Below are 20,037 nucleotides of genomic sequence, written 5' to 3'. Positions count from 1 at the left end.
TTCAGGAGTTGCTTGAGCCTTCCAGTCAGGCTCTCGCAGCTAAGTTTGCCAGAATTGCCAGGGTGTTATGCAGATTTTGCGGACGTGTTCTCCAAAAAAGTTGCAGAGGTACTACCTCCCCATCGCCCCTATGACTGTGCCATTGATTTGTTGCCGAATGCTAAGCTTCCCAAGAGCAGGTTGTACTCCCTGTCACGTCCTGAGACTCAGGCTATGACAGAGTACATTCAGGAGAACTTGGCTAAGGGATTTATCAGACCTTCACAGTCTCCAGTTGGGTCGGGGTTCTTCTTCGTGGGTAAAAAGGACGGTTCGTTGCGACCCTGCATCGACTTCAGGGAATTGAACCGTATCACGATTGAAAACTCATACCCACTGCCTCTCATTTCGGTCTTGTTTGACCAGCTTCGTACTGCCACCATTTTTTATAAGATTGACCTACGCAGGGCGTACAATCTAATCCGAATAAGAGAGGGGGATGAATGGAAGACTGCCTTTAATACCCACTCAGGGCATTATGAATATTTGGTGATGCCTTTTGGGCTCTGTAATGCCCCGGCAGTCTTCCAGGATTTCATGAACGATGTACTCAGGGAATATTTGGATAGATTCTTAGTTGTATACTTAGATGACATCCTAATCTTCTCCCATTCCCTAGAGGAACATCGGAAGCATGTACGCTTAGTCCTCCAGAAACTCAGAGACCACCAGCTTGGGGCGAAGCTGGAGAAGTGCGAATTTGAAGTTCAGCAAATCGCATTTCTAGGATATATTATCTCCCCAGAAGGTTTCCAAATGGAGGGTTCCAAGGTACAGGCAGTCCTGGATTGGGTGCAGCCCACTAGTTTGAAGGCGCTTCAGCGTTTCCTGGGCTTTGCGAATTTTTATAGACGATTTATCGCTGGATTTTCATCTATAGTGGCGCCCTTGGTGGCACTCACTAAGAAAGGGGCGGATGTTGCTCACTGGTCTTGTGAGGCTAAAGCGGCTTTTGCCCGTCTCAAAAGGGCATTTGTCTCGGCCAAGGTGCTGCGACACCCAGATCCAGAGCGTCCTTTTGTGGTGGAGGTGGATGCCTCTGAGATGGGTATTGGGGCAGTGCTCTCTCAGATGGTAGTGTCTGATAATCGCCTTCATCCCTGTGCTTACTTTTCCCGTAAATTTTCGCCTGCCGAGATGAATTATGACGTGGGTAACCGGGAATTGTTGGCTATTAAGGATGCACTCGAGGAGTGGAGACACTGGCTTGAGGGGGCTAAGTTTGTGGTCTCAATTCTCACCGACCATAAGAATCTGGCATATTTAGAGTCAGCGAAGCGTCTCAATGCCAGGCAGGCACGATGGGCTTTGTTTTTTGCTCGCTTTAATTTTTTGATAACATATCGCCCTGGGTCAAAAAACATTAAGGCTGATGCGCTCTCGCGGAGTTTTGCTCCAATCCAGGAGACCACCGAGGAGCCGTTGCCCATTGTGTCCCCATCATGTATTAAAGTGGGCATTACCCAGGACCTGTTGTCATTAGTCCTTAGAGCACAGGAGCAGGCTCCTCCAGACCTTCCGGTAGGTCTTTTGTTTGTGCCTCCTAGGTTAAGACAGCGAGTGTTCCTGGAATTCCATGCCAAGAAGTCGGCAGGTCACCCGGGTATTGCCAGAACTCGGGAGTTGCTATCTAGGGCGGTGTGGTGGCCCTCTGTAGCTAAGGATGTGGATCAGTGGGTTCGGGCATGTGACATCTGTGCCCGAAATAAGACTCCTAGAGGGGTTCCTGTTGGCCCATTACATCCACTCTCTATTCCATCTAAGCCATGGACCCACATTTCAATGGATTTTGTGGTGGACTTGCCCAAATCCTCGGGGATGACAGCCATCTGGGTTGTCATTGACAGGTTTTCGAAGATGGCGCACTTCGTTCCACTGGTTGGGCTGCCATCGGCCAGACGCCTGTCTGAATTATTTATGCTGCATGTTGTGCGTCTCCACGGGTTGCCACTTGATGTGGTCTCTGACCGCGGATCCCAGTTTGTGGCCAAATTCTGGAGGGCATTTTGTTCCGATCTCCAGATTTCTGTCAGCTTGTCGTCAGGCTACCATCCGCAGTCTAATGGGCAGACTGAAAGGGTGAACCAGTCCTTGGAGCAGTTCCTCAGGTGTTATGTCTCCAAGTGTCAGACTGACTGGGTTGCTCATCTGTCCATGGCGGAGTTTGCTTATAACAACGCGGCTCACTCTGCTACAGGGATCTCTCCCTTCCTTTGTGTGTATGGGCATCATCCTAAGGCCAATTCTTTTGACCCCCTGGACTCCACGCCTGGTGGTTCCTCTGTGGTTTCGGTCCTTAGAGGTATTTGGAGGAAAGTGAAGAAAGCCCTTGTGTCTGTGTCATTAGTGACCAAAAGGGTTTTTGATAAGCGGAAAAGACCCTGCAGCTTCAAATTAGGAGACTTCGTCTGGTTGTCTACCAAGAATTTGAAGTTGAGACAGCCATCTCATAAGTTAGGCCCCCGGTTCATCGGCCCTTATAAGATCACCAGGGTTATCAATCCGGTGGCATTTCAGGTAGATCTGCCCCGTTCTTTGGGTATCAATAAAACATTTCATTGTTCCCTTTTAAAACGGGCGATTAGTAATCCTTCTTCCAGTGGAAGACCTTCCCCTCTTCTGATACGTGGCCAGAGGGAGTTTGTTGTTGAAAGGATTCTGGACTCCAAGATGGTTCGGGGTCAGCTGTCATTTTTGGTTCACTGGAAGGGGTATGGCCCGGAGGAGCGGTCGTGGTTGCGCAGTTGTGATCTTCATGCCCCCAGACTGATACGCTCTTTCTTCTCGCAGTTCCCCGATAAACCCGGTGGTAGGGGTTCTTTGACCCCTCGTCAGAGGGGGGTACTGTTAGGGTCTCCTGCCCTGTGCTGCCACGTCGTCATGGCAACCGGGAGACAAGTGCTAGTGGAGTAACCTGAGCACAGCTGATACTCCGGTTCAGGTCTTTTGCTGTGCAGTGGTTACAGGCTCTGTGCACGGCAGGGGATCCGGTGCTGGTTTTTGTGCTCAAAGTCTGTGAGGTCTGAGTGGGGCGTGGACAGCACCTGCTTTATAAACCCTCTTCTCAGGTTAAGCAGATGCTGCTGAATCTTTGTTGGTTAGTTAGTTCCTGAAAGTTAGCCAGTACTGTGTAGCTTTGTATTTGTTGTTGCTTACTGCAAATAGGCCTGGGGATTTGGTACTACACTCTGCCAATCCAGACCTAGCAGTAAGACTGGAGTCAGTCGTTTAACTTGCTGGGGTTCTTTTGCTACTCTGTGAACTTAGCAAGTTTGCGGCTGTATTCTCAGACTTGCCTGCCTTAATCCATTCTCACTGTGCAAGGAGTTCAGGTGTCAGTTTAGTGGCAGTAAGCTGAACCTGTGCACTGCAAGTGAGGATTAGGATTGTTGAGACTCTCCTTGTGTCTATCATTCCATCTCTGACCAAGGAGTTTACTGCCACACCCGTTGGTAACCCTTTAGGGTTTTGCTGTTGCCCTTAGCAACAGCATTTCGGGTTCTCTACGTATTAAAACACAACATCTTGCTTTTCCCATCTGAGCATTCCTAATACTAGGGAGACACCCAGTTTCTTAGCCTCTGGGCTTCTCTGTTCACTTTGTGTTTATTTTGTTACCCTATCACCTTCTGTGTACGTAATGTCATATTCCCCAGTCTGTCTGTGAGTTCATTTGTTTTGCATCCCTATCAGTTCAGATACCAGTACATTCCTGCAGGCACTGGTGTGCATAACAGTTCAGACACCAGTACATTCCTGCAGGCACTGGTGTGCATAACACTGACCCCTAAGCCCGCCCTGCTTTGCCCCTCTGGCATGCCTGGAATTGACACAAGCACGGTGAATCCTGTGCCCATGCCTCATTGCACATGCACCAACCCCAGTCATGCTCAGGAGATTACAGTGGAGTCCTTAGGGGGGTGGTCTAGCATTGAGGAGGTCCAATCAACATTGGGCCTCATATCAATCGCACCCCCCCCCCCCCACACAGGGATGGCAGATCCACCACTGCATACCTCCAACTCTAAATTAGTGTATCTTAAGGAGTTCCTCATTGCCCGGTCTCCCCTGGCCCCTACATTACAACCTTAGCCACTGGGGGGCACTAGTGACCTTCTATTTAATAATCTCCCCACCTACTCACGTTAAGGTTTCTTAATATAAAAGACAGAATCCTGTTCCTCAACCAGAACCTAAAAGCAAGTGTATGTCAGGATCAGACATGGTACTGATAGTAATGGTAATGACTGCGGCTCTTTGTTGTCACCCTGAAGCCGCTCAAGAGTGCGCAATTAGAGGCGTCTGCAATCTTTCATTTCTGGCTTTTGAAAAATAAGGAAAGAGATGAATCTCTGAGACCGGCCTCGGCTAATATTAAGCAGGAAATGACACATTAGCCAGTGAAGCATTGATGAGAAAATCTATTTGTCTAACAAGATTCCCGTCATACAGACAGTTATCTCCTGTAGAGTGGGATTAGCTGAGGAGGAATCATCAGGTGTCTCGCTGCCAGTACAATAGATAATAATTGCGCAGTAAGTAGTAAATGATGTGTATGCAGAGAGGGACAGTGACACTTAGCCGTGCCATACAGCAGAGCTGAGCCAGACCAGTGCTTGTGAAGGGTCTGAGGCTAATGACAGTCTCAGTCAGAGGGTGTATTGTGTAAGACAATAGCCGGCCCATCACTGCTATTATCTGCCATTGTCATCTAATTTACCAGCTGCGAGGCATCGCTTCTTCTTTACTCCCGCAGAGCCCGCCAACCTCTAACCACTTTCCTGTTTGTTTAACATTTATTTTAATGGAACTCCATGTTATTGGGCTGTCCAGTTTTGGATGTTCCCCCAGACGTCCATAAAAAACCGACACACCTCTAGATTCCAAGGGGGTCTATCAATAATCGCATTTGGGACTTAGGCGAAATGTACTAAGCAGTGATAAGTGTGGAGAAGTGAGCCAATGGAGAAGTTGCACATGGCAACCAATCGGCTGCTCTGTATAATTTGAAAGTATTAAGAAGAAGAAAAACAAAGAAAAGTGACCTTTGTTGGGAGCACTCGCTCTTGGAAACAGTTATGATTTAAATAGTAAATAATGATGTAAATATGAGGTAATTAAAACGTAACCTTTAATAATCTTTAAATAAGATATGAGTACACCAAAAAGAATGATATTGTGTTTAAAAATGTGGTTAGACAATGTAAACCACCAATTTGAAACTAAGACTGTGAATATATAGATGAAAAATGAAGGCAGTAATGCTAGGCCCTCCAGGCATTAATTTATGAGGTTAGTGCAATAACCGATGTAGTGCCGTCAAAAAACCTACAACACCTGGTATTCCTTAGTGGTCAACCACCTAAGTACTGACCAGGCCCAACACCGTATTGCTTCCAAGATCAGACAAGATTGGGCATGCGCGGTGTGGTATGGTAGTAGATTTGGAATTGATAAGGCAAAAGGCTACAGCTGGTATGCAGCTATGAGACAAACCAAAAACCTGGTTATTATAATGAACAAATGATCTCTTGAAAGAGAAACATATGTTTGACCTTCATTGCACCAAGTTGTAACCCAAATGTATAGGTATACGGAGGTTTAAATCATGTGGTCAATAAATTTTGCCAACAGGAACCGCCTGTATATTGCTTTATGTGCTGTGCAACATCATTAGGAATGGGTTTTTGTTGGGTAAGGCAGATAAGCAAACCCTTGTTGTACTGAGGACATGCCAAAATATCTGTTATGGGATCCGGGAGAGAACTGACTCAGTTGCTAACTGGATCACCCTGTTCGATATTAAGTGAAAAAAAGGTTATTTGTAACAGTCATATTGGTTAACATCAAAGCATGAATATGTTTGAAGTAATATAATATAATTAAAGCTGAAACTGAAATGATCTAGAACTTTCCACTTTTCTCCCTTTATGCCATCACAAACAGTATAGGGCAGGGAGTGGAAATGGACCAAAAATACAGATTTATCAGCTTAAAAGACAGACTTGGGGAGTGGAAAAGGTGGATAGGAAATATATCTTGGGAGACACAATCTCTATTATCCACAAGAGGCTAACTAACACAATAGTGCCTAAAATACCAAGTGTTGTCTTTATAACAATATTATTGAGCCAATATGCTTTCAATTAAAAATAATTTTGCATGTATCCACAGTGTATCAACAGTGTATCTGTCTTAATTTGTATCATAAATCCATGCCAGGTGTCATTTATGCTATAATAGCCAGGGTATACACAAATGTTTTTTGCCTGTATTGAAACCTGCATGAAGGGATAAGACAAAGATAATACCTGTAATATAATTGTCAAAACCCTAATCAGTAGCAGATTGCTCCTGATTATATTATGTCAACCACATGAGGACACAAATTGTAAAGTGTCACCATGTGTTTTTTGAGACACCTAAAGTACCTGAAAAGCAATAGTTTCCATATATAATAAATAATGCCTTTAGTGAATGGCACAAATTTGCCGGAAAAGACCAGTGCACTTAGTGTTAAAATTACATCTGTGCGTGGCTGGAGAACGGGAGACAAATGGTGTGCAAGATAGGAGAGAATACTTGTAAACAAATGGTGTGTTTCTCCTGCTCCCTGTATGCCGCTGACCACCCGACTTCCTGAGCTGTGCGTCTATGCGGCTCGCCCGGTCTCCTCTCCTGCCGGTCTCTGGTCACGTGAGCGCACTCACCATGACCGCGTTCACCTCCCCGACGTACGTTTCACAGTTGCTTGTTCACGGGTAGCGTGAACATAGTGTGTCCGGACCTGGCTTAAATCTAAGCGGGTAGCCACTCATTGGCTGCACCTGTTAATTACTAACAAGATTAGGTCTGACACCATTTAGTGAGAGTGAGGTTCATGTTAATTGCAGAAATAGGTAATTCCTGAATAGATGTCCTGCCCATTGCTTCTAGAATATCTTAAAAGAGAGAATAAATACTGTTTGAATTTTGTAGAACCCGAAAGAGTTGCATGTAGATAAATACACTTACAGAGGTTTAATTATGGTTGAAAACCCAAACAGTATAATTAAAAATAAGTAAATTAGTCCGAATAAGTATACTGAAAAGTGGTAATTAAAGTTGATTAGATAAGTAGTGTGGGAAAAAGTGTGAACCATGTTGGATGATGATATATAAAACTATTAGTGCAATAAAATGTAGTATGAGTGTGACATGCAGTGTGTGCTGGTGGGAATAAGAAGGTGTGTGTAGGAAAGAAAGGAAGAACAGAAAGAAAATATGTGGAAAGTGGGGGAGTTATGCCCTAGATAATGGACTGCTTGAAAGAGATGTGCTGTGAGAAGTGATATTTTGGAGGACGTGGAGGTGCTATGGTTGTTGAAAATGCAAAATGCATAATGGGAAGAATATTTGATGCTAATGAGGTGTATAAAGAAAAAGTATGAAGAAATGTGAGTGAGAAAAATTTGTTGTGAAATTTTTTTTATTATTTTTTTTTAGGGGATCTCCCCAGGGGAAGGGGATCAAGGCACCCAACAAACGAAAGACAAGGAAGGGGCGCAAGAGGAGGAAGAGGACGACAACAACAACAGTGGGACCAATTACCACCAAGGAGACAACCACCATGGAATACACGCAGAAGGTAACCACAGACTCTTTAACCCCAGCTGATACCTCTTCACAACTCAAAATTATCAATCTTTCAGCACACAATTTAGATCACGATCAAATCCAAGTCTTGAGCAAAGGCCTTTCCTATTCTCCAACTGAAAAATTCAACAGATTCCAATGGGAAAAAGATTTAAGACTATTTAGTAGAAAGTTACTTCTCACGAAGTTTCATAATAGAAAATTTACCTCTAAAACTGGTTGTACCCAACCCAATCAGACTGAAGCAAGTGACAACATAAATACATTAGACCTGTCAGGACCAGAACTGGAAGCCTTGGAGGCCTTACAGGCACTGGAATCAGAATCAACACCAACTATAGATCCCCAATGGGAGGTCAGCGCGAGGTTTATCTGCAAGAAAAGATCTTCATTCTTTCTGACGGAGCAGACGAGCCCAGAGATACAGATATTTACCAAACTAGTATCAAAAGAATTTGATCATATACACCTTCGGAAAACCAGAAGATTGTACAATTCCAATCTATCCAGGAAAGAACTTAATGCCCTAAGAGAGATTGAATCATGGCAGGATGTTATTATTAAACCATCAGACAAAGGTGGGAACGTGGTGATATGGCCCCGAGAACAATACATACAGGAAGCATATCGACAGTTGAAGACCAGACGTGCTATCAAAGAGTATTACTGAACCCCATGGAAAACTACAAGACATTATATAATAAGATCTTGACTAATGCACATGCGGAAGGTACTATAACATCTTCGGAATATCAGTATCTTCAGACAGCACATCCCAGTATCCCCACGTTTTATATGCTCCCCAAGATACATAAGAATATGAGGCAACCACCAGGCAGACCGATCGTATCGGGGATAGGATCACTCACTGAAAAGCTAGCATCTTTGTCGACTTACACCTACGACACCACGTATTGGGCCTTCCTTCCTATGTCCAGGACACCACAGACGTTCTTCGCAAGATTCATGATGTCAAATTAGAGACAAATCAATATTTAGTCTCTCTGGACGTTGAGGCACTATACACTTCAATTGACCATGATAGAGGACTTGAAGCTGTTAACTACTTCATGAACATGGAAGGTATGGAGAAATTTCATCTATTTCTAGCCGACTTACTTCAATTTATACTCAGTCACAATCTTTTCACTTTCAATAACAGATTCTTTTTACAGACCAGGGGCACAGCTATGGGGGCAGTTTGTGCCCCCACGTACTGTATGCTAATATCTTCTTAGGATGGTGGGAACGTGAATTTGTGTTCAGTGACAGCAACAATGTTTTTACAGCCAATATCATCATGTGGGTAAGGTACATCGATGATATTTTGATGATATGGGAAGGTGACGTACAGATGCTACTTTTATTCATTGAACATCTTAACAACAATAACCTCAATATTCGCCTTACCCATCACATCAGTCAAGATGAACTCCCATTTCTGGATGTTCTTATTTATAAAGATGGAAATGAAATGCTTTCAACAAAACTGTATAGGAAGGAAACATCATCCAACACTTTGTTACATCAAACCAGCTCCCATTTTCCTCCCACAATAGAGAACATACCTTAAGGGGGAATATCTACGCCTAAGAAGGAACTGCTCCAACGACCGGGACTTTGCAGAACAAAGCAAAGACCTCTCGAACAGATTACGTGAGAGAGGATACAGCAATACCTCTATCAAGAAAGCGAGCAGAAATATCCAGACCATCCAGAGAGAGCACTTAATTTTTGAAAAGAAACAAAAGAAACAAGATGATAACATCATCAGATTTGTAGGGGGCTTTTGTCAAGAGTGGCATCAGGTCAAACAAGCTATTCAAAAACATTGGGGAATCCTCCATTTGGACCCCACCCTATCTGAAAAACTTGGACCACAAGTATCCATGAGTTGGAGGAGATCGAGGAACTTGAAAGATAGACTGGTGTCCAGCCATTTCCTACCATCCCGAGGAAGATCACAGACTACGACTGGTACACACCCTTGTGGTCACTGTAAAGCATGTAAATATATTCTCAAGACCGATCATATCCAGGACCGCTATGGAAAAGATATTAAATTCAGGCACTTCATTAACTGCTCTACGGAAGGAGTGATCTACTGCATTGTATGCGACTGTGGACAAAGATATGTGGGCATGACGACCAGAGCCCTCAAGCAAAGAATTCTGGAACACGTCGGATCTATTCGTAATGCGACCAAAGATCTACAAAAAATGAAGCAAATTACCTCTGTAGCACGACACTTTGTCTCTAATCATTCAGGTCGGTGGGATGAACTCAGAGTTTGTGGATTAGAGCAAGTGAAACTTGGTATACGAGGAGGAGACTGGACCAATACCCTTTTGCGGAAGGAATGTGAGTGGACCTTCAGACTGGACTCATTACATCCACAAGGACTGAATGAAACTATGAATTTTGGAGCATTCCTTCCAACCTAATTAATTAATTATTTGTTCGATATATGCACATTAGTGAATTACGCTAGCAACAATCATTATTTCACAAAGGACTAGTGCAGTCACTTCATCATCAACCCCCCCCCCCTAATCATTGATAAAAATCCATAAAAATCGATAAACACATACAACTAAAATCATGTCATTTTTGCAATCCAAACTCCAAATTCCGAACTGCGGGAAGATCCTACCAGGGCACCATACTTGCCTACATTGAATGTCTCCTCTCCGGGAGAAGCCCGGAGAGGAGATGCTGCAGGAGACTTCAGGGGGCGGGGCGGGCTGTGACATTATCAAGCCCCACCCACATCCTGAAAATGGAGCCATTCGCGGGAAGGGGGTGGGGCTAAAAGGCTAAAATGGCACGATTTGCGTCATTTTAACCCCTTCCCCACTCCACGGACCCGCGATCTCAGGAGAGTATCTCTCCATCCTGCCACTAGGATGCGAGCAGGATGCAGGAAACCTGCCTACTCTTCCAGGGGTGCGGGGGGCTACCTCAAAAAACAGGAGCCTCCCACAGCTTCCGGGAGATTAGGCAAGTATGCAGGACACGGTTCGAATTAGATCTCCTTGGGAGATCTGGGGCGGGATGTATTAAGATACATCGCCGCCCCTCGCCGCTTATCGCAGTGATGTTGATCGCATATGTACTAACATATGCGGTCAATATCGCAATGCGGTGACGGAGGTCCCCCACGATACCTGTGAGGTGGTCTGCGGGGGGTCTCCGTCACCTCCCAGGGGTCTCCACACTGCCCGCATGCCGGGAAGCAGCAGCAGGCTGTCCCCGGCGCCTCCCCTCCCCCCCTGCAGCCGGAAGGACCTCCGGCTGCGTTGCTAGGGGGAAGAGGAGACTACCTTCCGGTACCAAGGCAGCCTGGAGGAAGGTATGCCGAGGGGGAGGCTCTTTGGCGGGGGCGGCGGGTTGCAGTGGTTGGCAATGAGAAGCCCATAGGCTTCTATAGGGTATCGCCATCCAGAGATGGCAATACCCTGGACGGCGAAAAAACGGCGGTAGGGTCTTAGTACATTTGAAAAAGTGGTAAAACCCCCGTTTTCAGGGGTTTTACCGCATTTTTTTTTAGTACATCCTGCCCCCAGACTGGGTTTTGGTTCGGGTCAGATACACAGGATGGATTCGGATTTCTGGAGTACCGAAACGCACATCTGTCATTTTTAAATTTCACTTGAAACCTGTTGACATTGGGTTGTCCTTTGACAAATATAGATGCAGGTCAGACGTAAAGCTGTGCAGGCCGCCTCTTTGCTGGAAAAGTGAGTAAGGTAGGTGGTGATTCCGAGTTGTTCACTACCTGCATTCGTTCGCTGTGCAGCGATGAGGCTAAAAAACGGCACTTCTGCGCATGCGTACGCGCGATGTACTATTACAACGACCGATGTAGTTTCACACAGGGTCTAGCGATACTTTTCAGTTGCACTGGTTGCCGCAGAGTAATTGACATGAAGTGGGCGTTTCTGGGTGGCAACTGACCGTTTTCAGGGAGTGTTCGAAAAAACGCAGGCGTGCCTGGAAAAACGCAGGCATGGCTGGGCGAACGCAGGGCGTGTTTGTGACGTCAAATCCGGAACTGAATGGGCTGAAGTGATCGCAAGCGTTGAGTAGGTTTGAAGCTACTCTGAAACTGCACAAAATTATTTTGTAGCCGCTCTGCAATCCTTTTGTTCGCACTCCTGCTAAGCAAAAATACACTCCCAGTGGGAGGCGGCATAGCGTTTGCACGGCTGCTAAATACTGCTAGCGAGCGTACAACTCGGAATGACCCCCGTAATGTAATACCACGCTTAGCAATGTACAGTGGAATCGGAACAAAGCTTCCCACTTATAGTAAAGGGTCTGGGTGGGATTTTATTGGTACAACACAGTATTCTAAGGCAAAATATATATTTTACAGAGATGTTTTCATTTATTGGAGATAGTCGTTAAACTTGTTCCAAAGCCATTTCCCAGGCATTGCATGAGACGGGTTACCCTGACAATGTGAGCGTTTCTGCTTTGCAGATTGAACACTAGATTAACCTTATAAAGAACCTCCTATAAAACAGCCTATGAGCTGTTTGCCCAAGACTGCAATGATGTTTTATAGGATGAGAAGTATGCTTTGAAGTGGTTACTAGGCGCCCTCTTTGTTGATAAGATGCGCTGGGAGTCCACACGAATTTCCAGAACATCTGAAAGAGCGTTGGATCACAGTTCTGACTTTTTTATTTTAGTTTCAAGAATCAAACCATTAGATAATGACTTATTTAGTTCCTAAAAACAACATAGCAGCCAATACGTTATGTGCTAAGGGGAGAATCACTTTGAAGAAGACAAAACAGAACAGTGTGTTAACTCAGTATGTACAGTGGTGTGGTATGTATTATACTCTGCTGCATGTACTGGTCCCAGTCCATACTACAGAGGAATAACATGGGGAACTCTTAGCAAGGGCTGTAGAGAGAGGGTGAGCGATTAATGATGTCATCCTGGGTGTAGGGACCTGGGAGTGATACCGTTTGTGCCCGTGCTTTTGGCTGGTAGGATGCCTGGAACAGCACCCGGGCACATTCTCATGTTCTCCTTCTGGCATCCCTGCCCCCTGGAGTACTGTGGCATGGCCAGTAGATGGGGGCAGTGCGTCCAACGCCAGCGCTTCTCTTAAGGCCCATGCACACTAGACTAGAAAGTGAAAGATCTTACTCAGAAGGGCCGATCTCAGCGAGATCTTTCACAATCTTGTCCAGTGTGTAAACTCTATGGGCCTAATTCAGACTTGATCGTAGCCGTGCTACGATCAGTTACTCAGGCATGCGGGGAGACGCCCAGCACAGGGCTAGTCCGCCCCGCATGCCTGGCCCTGCCCCGCCGCAAAAGTACGAAAACATCGCACAGCGGCGATGCTTTTGTACTTGAAGAGTAGCTCCCTACCGGCGCAGCTCCTGCACACTGGAAGGGAGCTACTCGTAGCTGTGAGGGTCATAGTGGCTGCATGTGACGTCACGCAGACGCCTGCATTGCCCAGACCACGCCCCTAAAATGACAACCAAATGCCACTGGCCCGCCCCCTCTGGCCCAGCGACCGCCTCTGCCTGTCAATCAGGCAGAGGCGATCACAGTGCTGAGACGGCCGTCGGCTGTCTGGCATGTGCCGGCGCACTGCGGCGCATGCGCAGTTCAGACCTGATCAGCTGCTGTGTGAAAACGCACAGCAGCCATCAGGTCTGAATTAGGCCCAATGTCGTTAACGATGCGCACTCCCGTGCATCGTTAATGACCCCCTCCCTCGTCTGAACATGTACAGATGAGGAAGGTCCCCGTTAATGTCAGCGATGCTGCAGATGCTCCCCCCGCCGTCGCTCCTTTCCCCGCTGGCATCAGCAAGTGTGTATGCACTTGCCGATGCTGGCACCCCACTGGGTCCACGCCACCACCAATATCGGCGTCGGCGGGGACTCGTTTAGTGTGTTTGGGCCTTTAGCTGATCCCAAATGAACAATTGCTTAGGAGAACCTTCTGGCTGATGCCCCATTATGTCAGCAACGGGCGTTGGTGCATTAGGCAACTGACTGGGATTTTCAGGGGGGTAATGTCGGCTAAACGTCTGCCTACTAAAAAAAAAAATTATTTATTCATCTGGTGCCTGACCGCAGTTTGGTAACTTGGTGCTTCATCTATTCTGTAGCATCTTTTTTCTATGTTGCCTTGTTTGACTTGTTTATTGATGCATAGTTACTGCAGCATGAGCTGAGGTATTCCCGTGCGGGTCCGTAATGTGCTGGGCTGTGTGCAGTGTCTGTGTCCTCAGTGTCAACCTACTGCTCCATAATACAATGTACTGTCACTTATCTCTGCCTGGAAGAAGGGGAACGCCTGGAGACAAGGTGGTGTCATATTTGTTCTAGTCCAATCACACCATCTGGCAAGGCATGAAGCGAGAGGGACTACCCAGGGGCATATCTACCCCTTGACCAGGATGGCACTCGCCAGGGGCGCCGGCAGAGGAGGGGTGCTGCACGGTGGTGCCACCTGCGGCCAAGGGGTAGAACCACATCTGTAGCACAGCAAGCAGAAGACACGGGCCCTCTTTCCGAGTTGATCGCTCGCTACTTTTAGCAGCCGTGCAAACGCATAATCGCCGCCCACCGGGGAGAGTATTTTCGCTTTGCAGAAGTGCGAACGCCTGTGCAGCCGCGCGCCTGCAAACAGAGTTTGTGCAGAACAAGACCAGCCCTGTAGTTACTTATTCTGTGCGATGATTGCTGCGACGAGTGACACGGTAATGACATCAGATACCCGCCCAGCAAACGCCCGGCCATGCCTGCGTTTTTCCAAACACTCTCAGAAAACGGTCAGTTGACACCCATAAACGCCCTCTTCCTGTCAATCTCCTTGTGTTCGGCTGTGCGATTGGAATCGTCGCTAGAACCAGTGCAAAACCACAAAGGACTTCGTACCCGTACGACGCGCGTGCGCATTGAGGAGCATACGCATGAGCAGATTAGCCATTTTTTTCACTGATCGCTACGCAGCGAACAACGGCAGCTAGTGATCAACTCGGAATAACCCCCACTGTGACTGGAGAAATTGTCCGGTGCCGCAATCTCTCTGTCGTGAAGAAACCATACATAAACTACACTTCTGGTAGCAAGGGCTGCTGGGAACTGTAGTTTATTTAGAGTTTTTTCACACGCAGCGGCTGCATTAAGGGGAGCTGCGCACGTGCACCGACCACAGTGCGGGACACTACACCTTGCGTCAGGGCGTTCAGGGTCGTTATTTCAGTTTTGTGGGTGTGTGGCGGACCAAATGGGGATGTGTCAGCAGCGTTTTCAGGGCAGCTGCGTGATGTCACACACAGCCACTCCCCCCAAAAAAATGGCGCCAGACCGCCTGCCAGCACAGCTAGGCTGCGCAGGTAGGGGCCAACCACAAATCGATGCATCTGCAATTAAATTGCGGACGCATTGCCCTGTGCTGGGTGGCCCCCGCCATGTGACAAATGTACGCAGATCTTGCTGCGGATGCAGCGACCTCCGTCCATCTCTGAATAAGGTTTGGAATCCCTAAGCTTGATCGCTAATTAGCTGCAGCTGCTTCGTTTAAGTATTGCAGATCAGCCTTTCTGCTACAGTAAACACAATCCCAAAATTTTGTACAAAAAGAAGGTCCGCAGTGCTGTTCTCATTAGTTTCATACAATCATATGGATATCATTAATCCCGTATACTGTAGTTAATAAATGGCACTCCACAATGCACAATTATGTATTCCAAAAGGTATATATCCACAAATATTGTTGTCACTCCACACTGAACTTGTATCCCAATCTTATACATTCAGTGTCGGACTGGGGTATGAAGGGCCCACCGGGGGAATGCAGTGATAGGGGCCCATACTTAGGGGTGTGGTCAGCCTACAAAGTGGGTGTGGCCAGCCTCCACGGAGGCTTGAAATACACAATAGTCTAGTGCAGTGTAATGCAACATATCTACCATGTATAATACAAGTGCACAGTCTGGAACCTGATCCCTAGAGGAAGGAGTGGGCCCCCCAGGCAGTGGGGCCTACCGGTGGTTTCCCCTGTACCCCTGAGGGCCAGACCGACCCTATATACATTATATATCCACGCAGATTACAACACAGTAATCAAATCTGATTTGTACTAGTACATATGACACAAGAGAGTATCTCACCCAAATAAAACAATTTATTGTATAAAAAATTCTAAAAAGTTTCTCCTTCACAGGGTGCTTTGAATAAAGGCAGACAGAGCAATGCAGTACACAGTCTTGTCTATTTGGTAATGCAGACTGGCAAATGAGCTCATCGGACTTTCAGGACGCAGATAATATGCGATGCCGCTCTCCACTGGGAATTACTTCACCCGAGTCTCACCAACATATACAGTATACCGCTAGCTGTCCTGCAAGCAGTGCCAGATTAAGGTCTACATGGGCCTGGAGCGGAAATTTATAATGGGCCTATTGTGTGTTGTGCAGTGGGTATGATTAGCGCCACAGAGAATTTCTTCCTGCATGGGCAGGGTGGTGTGGTGGCAGAGTACATCACTGCACTACCTCCCTACACTACATACCTTCACTACATTCACTATATCACTGCTATACTACATCTCCACACTATGGCACTGGCGTTTCTATAATAGGTGCAGTGTGTGCGGTGCACACGGGCCCCTGAGTCCAGAGGGGGCCCCCACCGCACACGCTGCACCCATTTGTAAAATACTCACCCCTCCGAAGTCCAGCGCCGGCATCCGCAGCGCCGCTAGAACACAGTGAAAATGGCCCAGCAGCCATTTTCACGGTGTTCTGCGCATGCGCAGTAGAGAAATCTCAGGCAAAATGGCCGCCGCGCCATTTTCCCGGAGATCTGTGCATGCGCAGTAGAGTCTGAGCCCTCTAGTGCTCAGACTCTACAGCGCTCCGGGCAGAGAGGAGGGGGCCCGATGAAGGAGGCTGAACACTGGCCTCCTCCTCTCTTAAAACGCCCCTGCACTACGGGGCACATGTGGTTGGGATGTGATAAATTTGACTGCAATAATTGAATATATCACAAGGATATATCTATTATCGCATATGGGGAAAGAGCTTCTGAGAATGTACTGTCCCTGCAGGGACGTGCAGTCAGGGGAGGCAGTGCCTCCCCTGTAATTCATGATTACAATAATACAAACAAGATACTTATGACACATATTCTGTGTCATAAGTATCTGTTTTGGCCTCTATATTATTTTAATAATTTTTTGCTTTGTAAAAAAAGTTTTAATAGTGTTTTGGAGGCACCGAGAGTGGTGCCTCCCGCTGTCAATAGTAAAGGACAGGAACTGGTGGGCAGGGCCTAACATCGGGCAGTAGAAGCCCATTCAAAAAATCAAAGAAAGCGGCACTAGTATAAGTGCCTCTTTGACAGGGGCTTGCTTTCATCCCATATGAAAGCACGCCCCTGTCATTAAGAATGATGTGATTGGGCAATGGTTACTTTGGGGGGGACACCAACGCAGGTGTCCACCCTCTCATCTTGGGTTTTTGTTCCTTACCAAATGTAAGAGCCGTCCCCGCCTGCCCACCCGCCAGCCCTCCAGTCCATTCCGCACCGTGCACCGTGATAGAGGAGGGCGCCGTCGGGCAGTGAAGTAGCTGCAGTGAAATTCCCCTGTGTGCGGCCAGAAGTATGCGGACCGACTGAGAGGTGAGCGCGGAAGGGGACGGGGAGGAGACTGGCTGTGCCTGTGCCGCTAGGATGCAACCTCTGATTCCACCGCGATGGGAGAGGAAGGAGCGGGGTCTGCCTATGATGGTGATACGGAGTCATCTTCTGTGGCTGTGTCTGCCTGAGTAGTGTGAGGCATCCCATGTGACTTGTGAGGTAGTAGGCTATCTGTGCTGCTGGGATGCCCCCTGTGATGGGATGGAGGGGGTTGTTTGAGGAGCCTGGCTGTAGTGTGGCTACCAAAGAAAAAAGAAGAAGAAAGAAGCATTTTCTTGGACGCACTCTACCATTAGTTGTTTGCTTAAAATATCTATTCTTCATTGGATATACATTAAAATTCTTAGGAATTGGTGAAATATTAAAATATAGTGTGAATAAGAAAAGCAGAATGTGATAATAAAAACTACTCATTTCCGAATGGTGATCCCTCAAAGTATTATCTCAATAAAGGCTATATTGCCTATAACATGATATCCGTGTCTTTTATTGGTGTTGTCCTATAAACTGCTTTTTAGTAAATATAACAGGCTACCAGTATTGTTGCTTGTCCTTTAGCAACAATTTCAAGTGTGCTCTCATACAATGTAGCTACTATTGCTGTTCTTATAAATTGTAGCTTATAAACATTGCTGGCTCTCATACAATGTAGCTACTATTGCTGTTCTTATAAATTGTAGCTTATAAACATTGCTGGCTCTATTACAAGGATGTGTCACTTAGTCTTTCATGTAGGGGAGATATTTCCTCCACTAGTTATCCTTAATAACCACTATTAGCTAGATTTTATTGTATATTGCCCAGTTATCTGTGATTAACACACCATCCTTTCTATGTTAGTCAAGGGATATCTTTCCCAACTTATCTAGTGTATTATCTTATAAGCTATTTAATGAATCAATTAGCCTGTATATATCCACCATTACACTTCCATCCCATCTGAGTGATTGCATGTGTTTTGAGCAACCGTGCATAACCCTGTTATTTCATTATAATCTCTCAGTGTCAGTATATTTTCTATTCATTTATTATTTTGTCTGATAGTACTGATTATTACTGGATAGTATTTAAATTTAATATATTGTGATCACAGCACTATATAACTTTATAGGCCGTGATCACAAAAGATGCTGGTGTACACTGAAAACCGGCCGCCCGTCTTAAAGCCGCTGGCCGCACTGAGCTCAGCGTGTGTGCGGGCTGACGCCGGGACTCCCTGCTCTCTCTCTCCGTCTGACGGCTTCACTCACGAAGCCGCTGCCGGCAGCGGAGATCGTGAGAGGGGGCGATCACAGTCTGTTGCTTTTCTCAGAGGAGGACAACACAATTGCATTTACATTTACACTTATAGACACATTATTAGCTTTTGTTTAACTTTGAGTTCTAACACCACCCGGAAGCAGCCCACGGCCGTTCCACCTTAGGCTTCCTCAGGGCGCTAACCAGAGCCTGGATTTCCGTCTCCTTATATCCCCCATACATTGTTTTGATTGGGATACTAAGAAAATATTTTGAGAACAGTTCGTGCGCAATACTTATAGCAGCTGGTATTGTCTCAAATACTCCTAGAGGTTTCCTTCAACCCTCACCAACAAAGTGCACAACATAAGAAAATATGGAGACTGAGACTTAACTAGCGCTTCTTATTCTTGCTGATGCTTATTCACAGGCTTCCATCACTCGTATTAGAAGTATCATGTAAATAAATAAATATAAAGTGCATATAGTGAAATACCGTTTTAATAGCATACATATATGACACACATTTATTTAAAAATATCAAAGGTCAGGTATTTGTGCAAATAACTGCAAGCAGCAAGGAATGACAAACTAATTACCAGATCATTCAGAACTGTTTTTAGGCAGTTCTAAAAGTGCATGGGAGATGGTATAGGGATTTCCGGATAATCCCACCATACATGGATCTTACTGGATACTGGTCTTTAAGTCCGTCCTCAGGCTTGTCAGAAGGTAACCGACGCGTTTCCACCCCGAGCTGGGGTCTTTGTCAAGGTTCAAAAAAGTCTGAATGCTGACCTCCTCATTCTGGCTGCTATTTAAATGCAACACCAATTGGAATCCTAATTGCCCAGCTGGACCCTATACTTAAAAAAACTACAAGTCCCATGGTCCTTTGCTGTGGGCGTCCCTATCGTCATGGAAGCTCCAATCCTCGTCTGGAATTTCTGTAGGGGGCGGGCTTGTTGTCATAGTGCCCTGTCTGTATTCCTTTCCAGTGTATCCTCCAACACTATGCGGCGTAACGTCACTTCCGGTTGCTATCGGGGGTGGGCTTGTTGCCATAGTGCTTAGTCCTGGTTACTTTCCCATGTAACCTCCAGCGCTACACAGCGTAGCGTCACTTCCGGTTTCCGTTGCTATGGAAACCCGTGTCTCTGTCCGCCACTGCTCGATCCGCGGCCGGGTAGCACATGTGGTTACATTAGACTCTTACTTAGATCTCTCACCATGTGGTTCTAATAGAATCTATCAAATGTCCTTTTAATATAGTTCCTAGATTCAGTTAGTTAAAGCCGTAACGTCACTTCCGGTGACGTCCATGGTGCATACTCTTTGTTTACATTTACCTAAGAGAATGTTTTGACAATAAACAAAAAGTGAGTTATCAACCATATTACCTCATCTTACATTATTATAAAATCCTCTAATAATT

General features: G+C 46.1%; 1 protein-coding gene and 1 pseudogene across 1 annotated transcript in view; both read right to left on the bottom strand.

The window, feature by feature from the left end:
• The window catches only part of LOC134927618 (collagen alpha-6(VI) chain-like), a 409,854-nt gene that overhangs the window by 43,062 nt on the left and 346,755 nt on the right, over positions 1–20,037 (bottom strand). The gene's annotated exons all lie outside the window — the stretch shown is intronic.
• LOC134930206 (5S ribosomal RNA) lies at positions 5,365–5,483 on the bottom strand (annotated as a pseudogene).

The sequence above is a fragment of the Pseudophryne corroboree genome, chromosome 5 (assembly GCF_028390025.1).
Source record: "Pseudophryne corroboree isolate aPseCor3 chromosome 5, aPseCor3.hap2, whole genome shotgun sequence".
In the NCBI taxonomy this organism is placed as follows: Eukaryota; Metazoa; Chordata; class Amphibia; order Anura; family Myobatrachidae; genus Pseudophryne; species Pseudophryne corroboree.
Note: the sequence above shows the minus strand (reverse complement) of the source record. Positions and strands in the feature narration are given on the sequence as shown.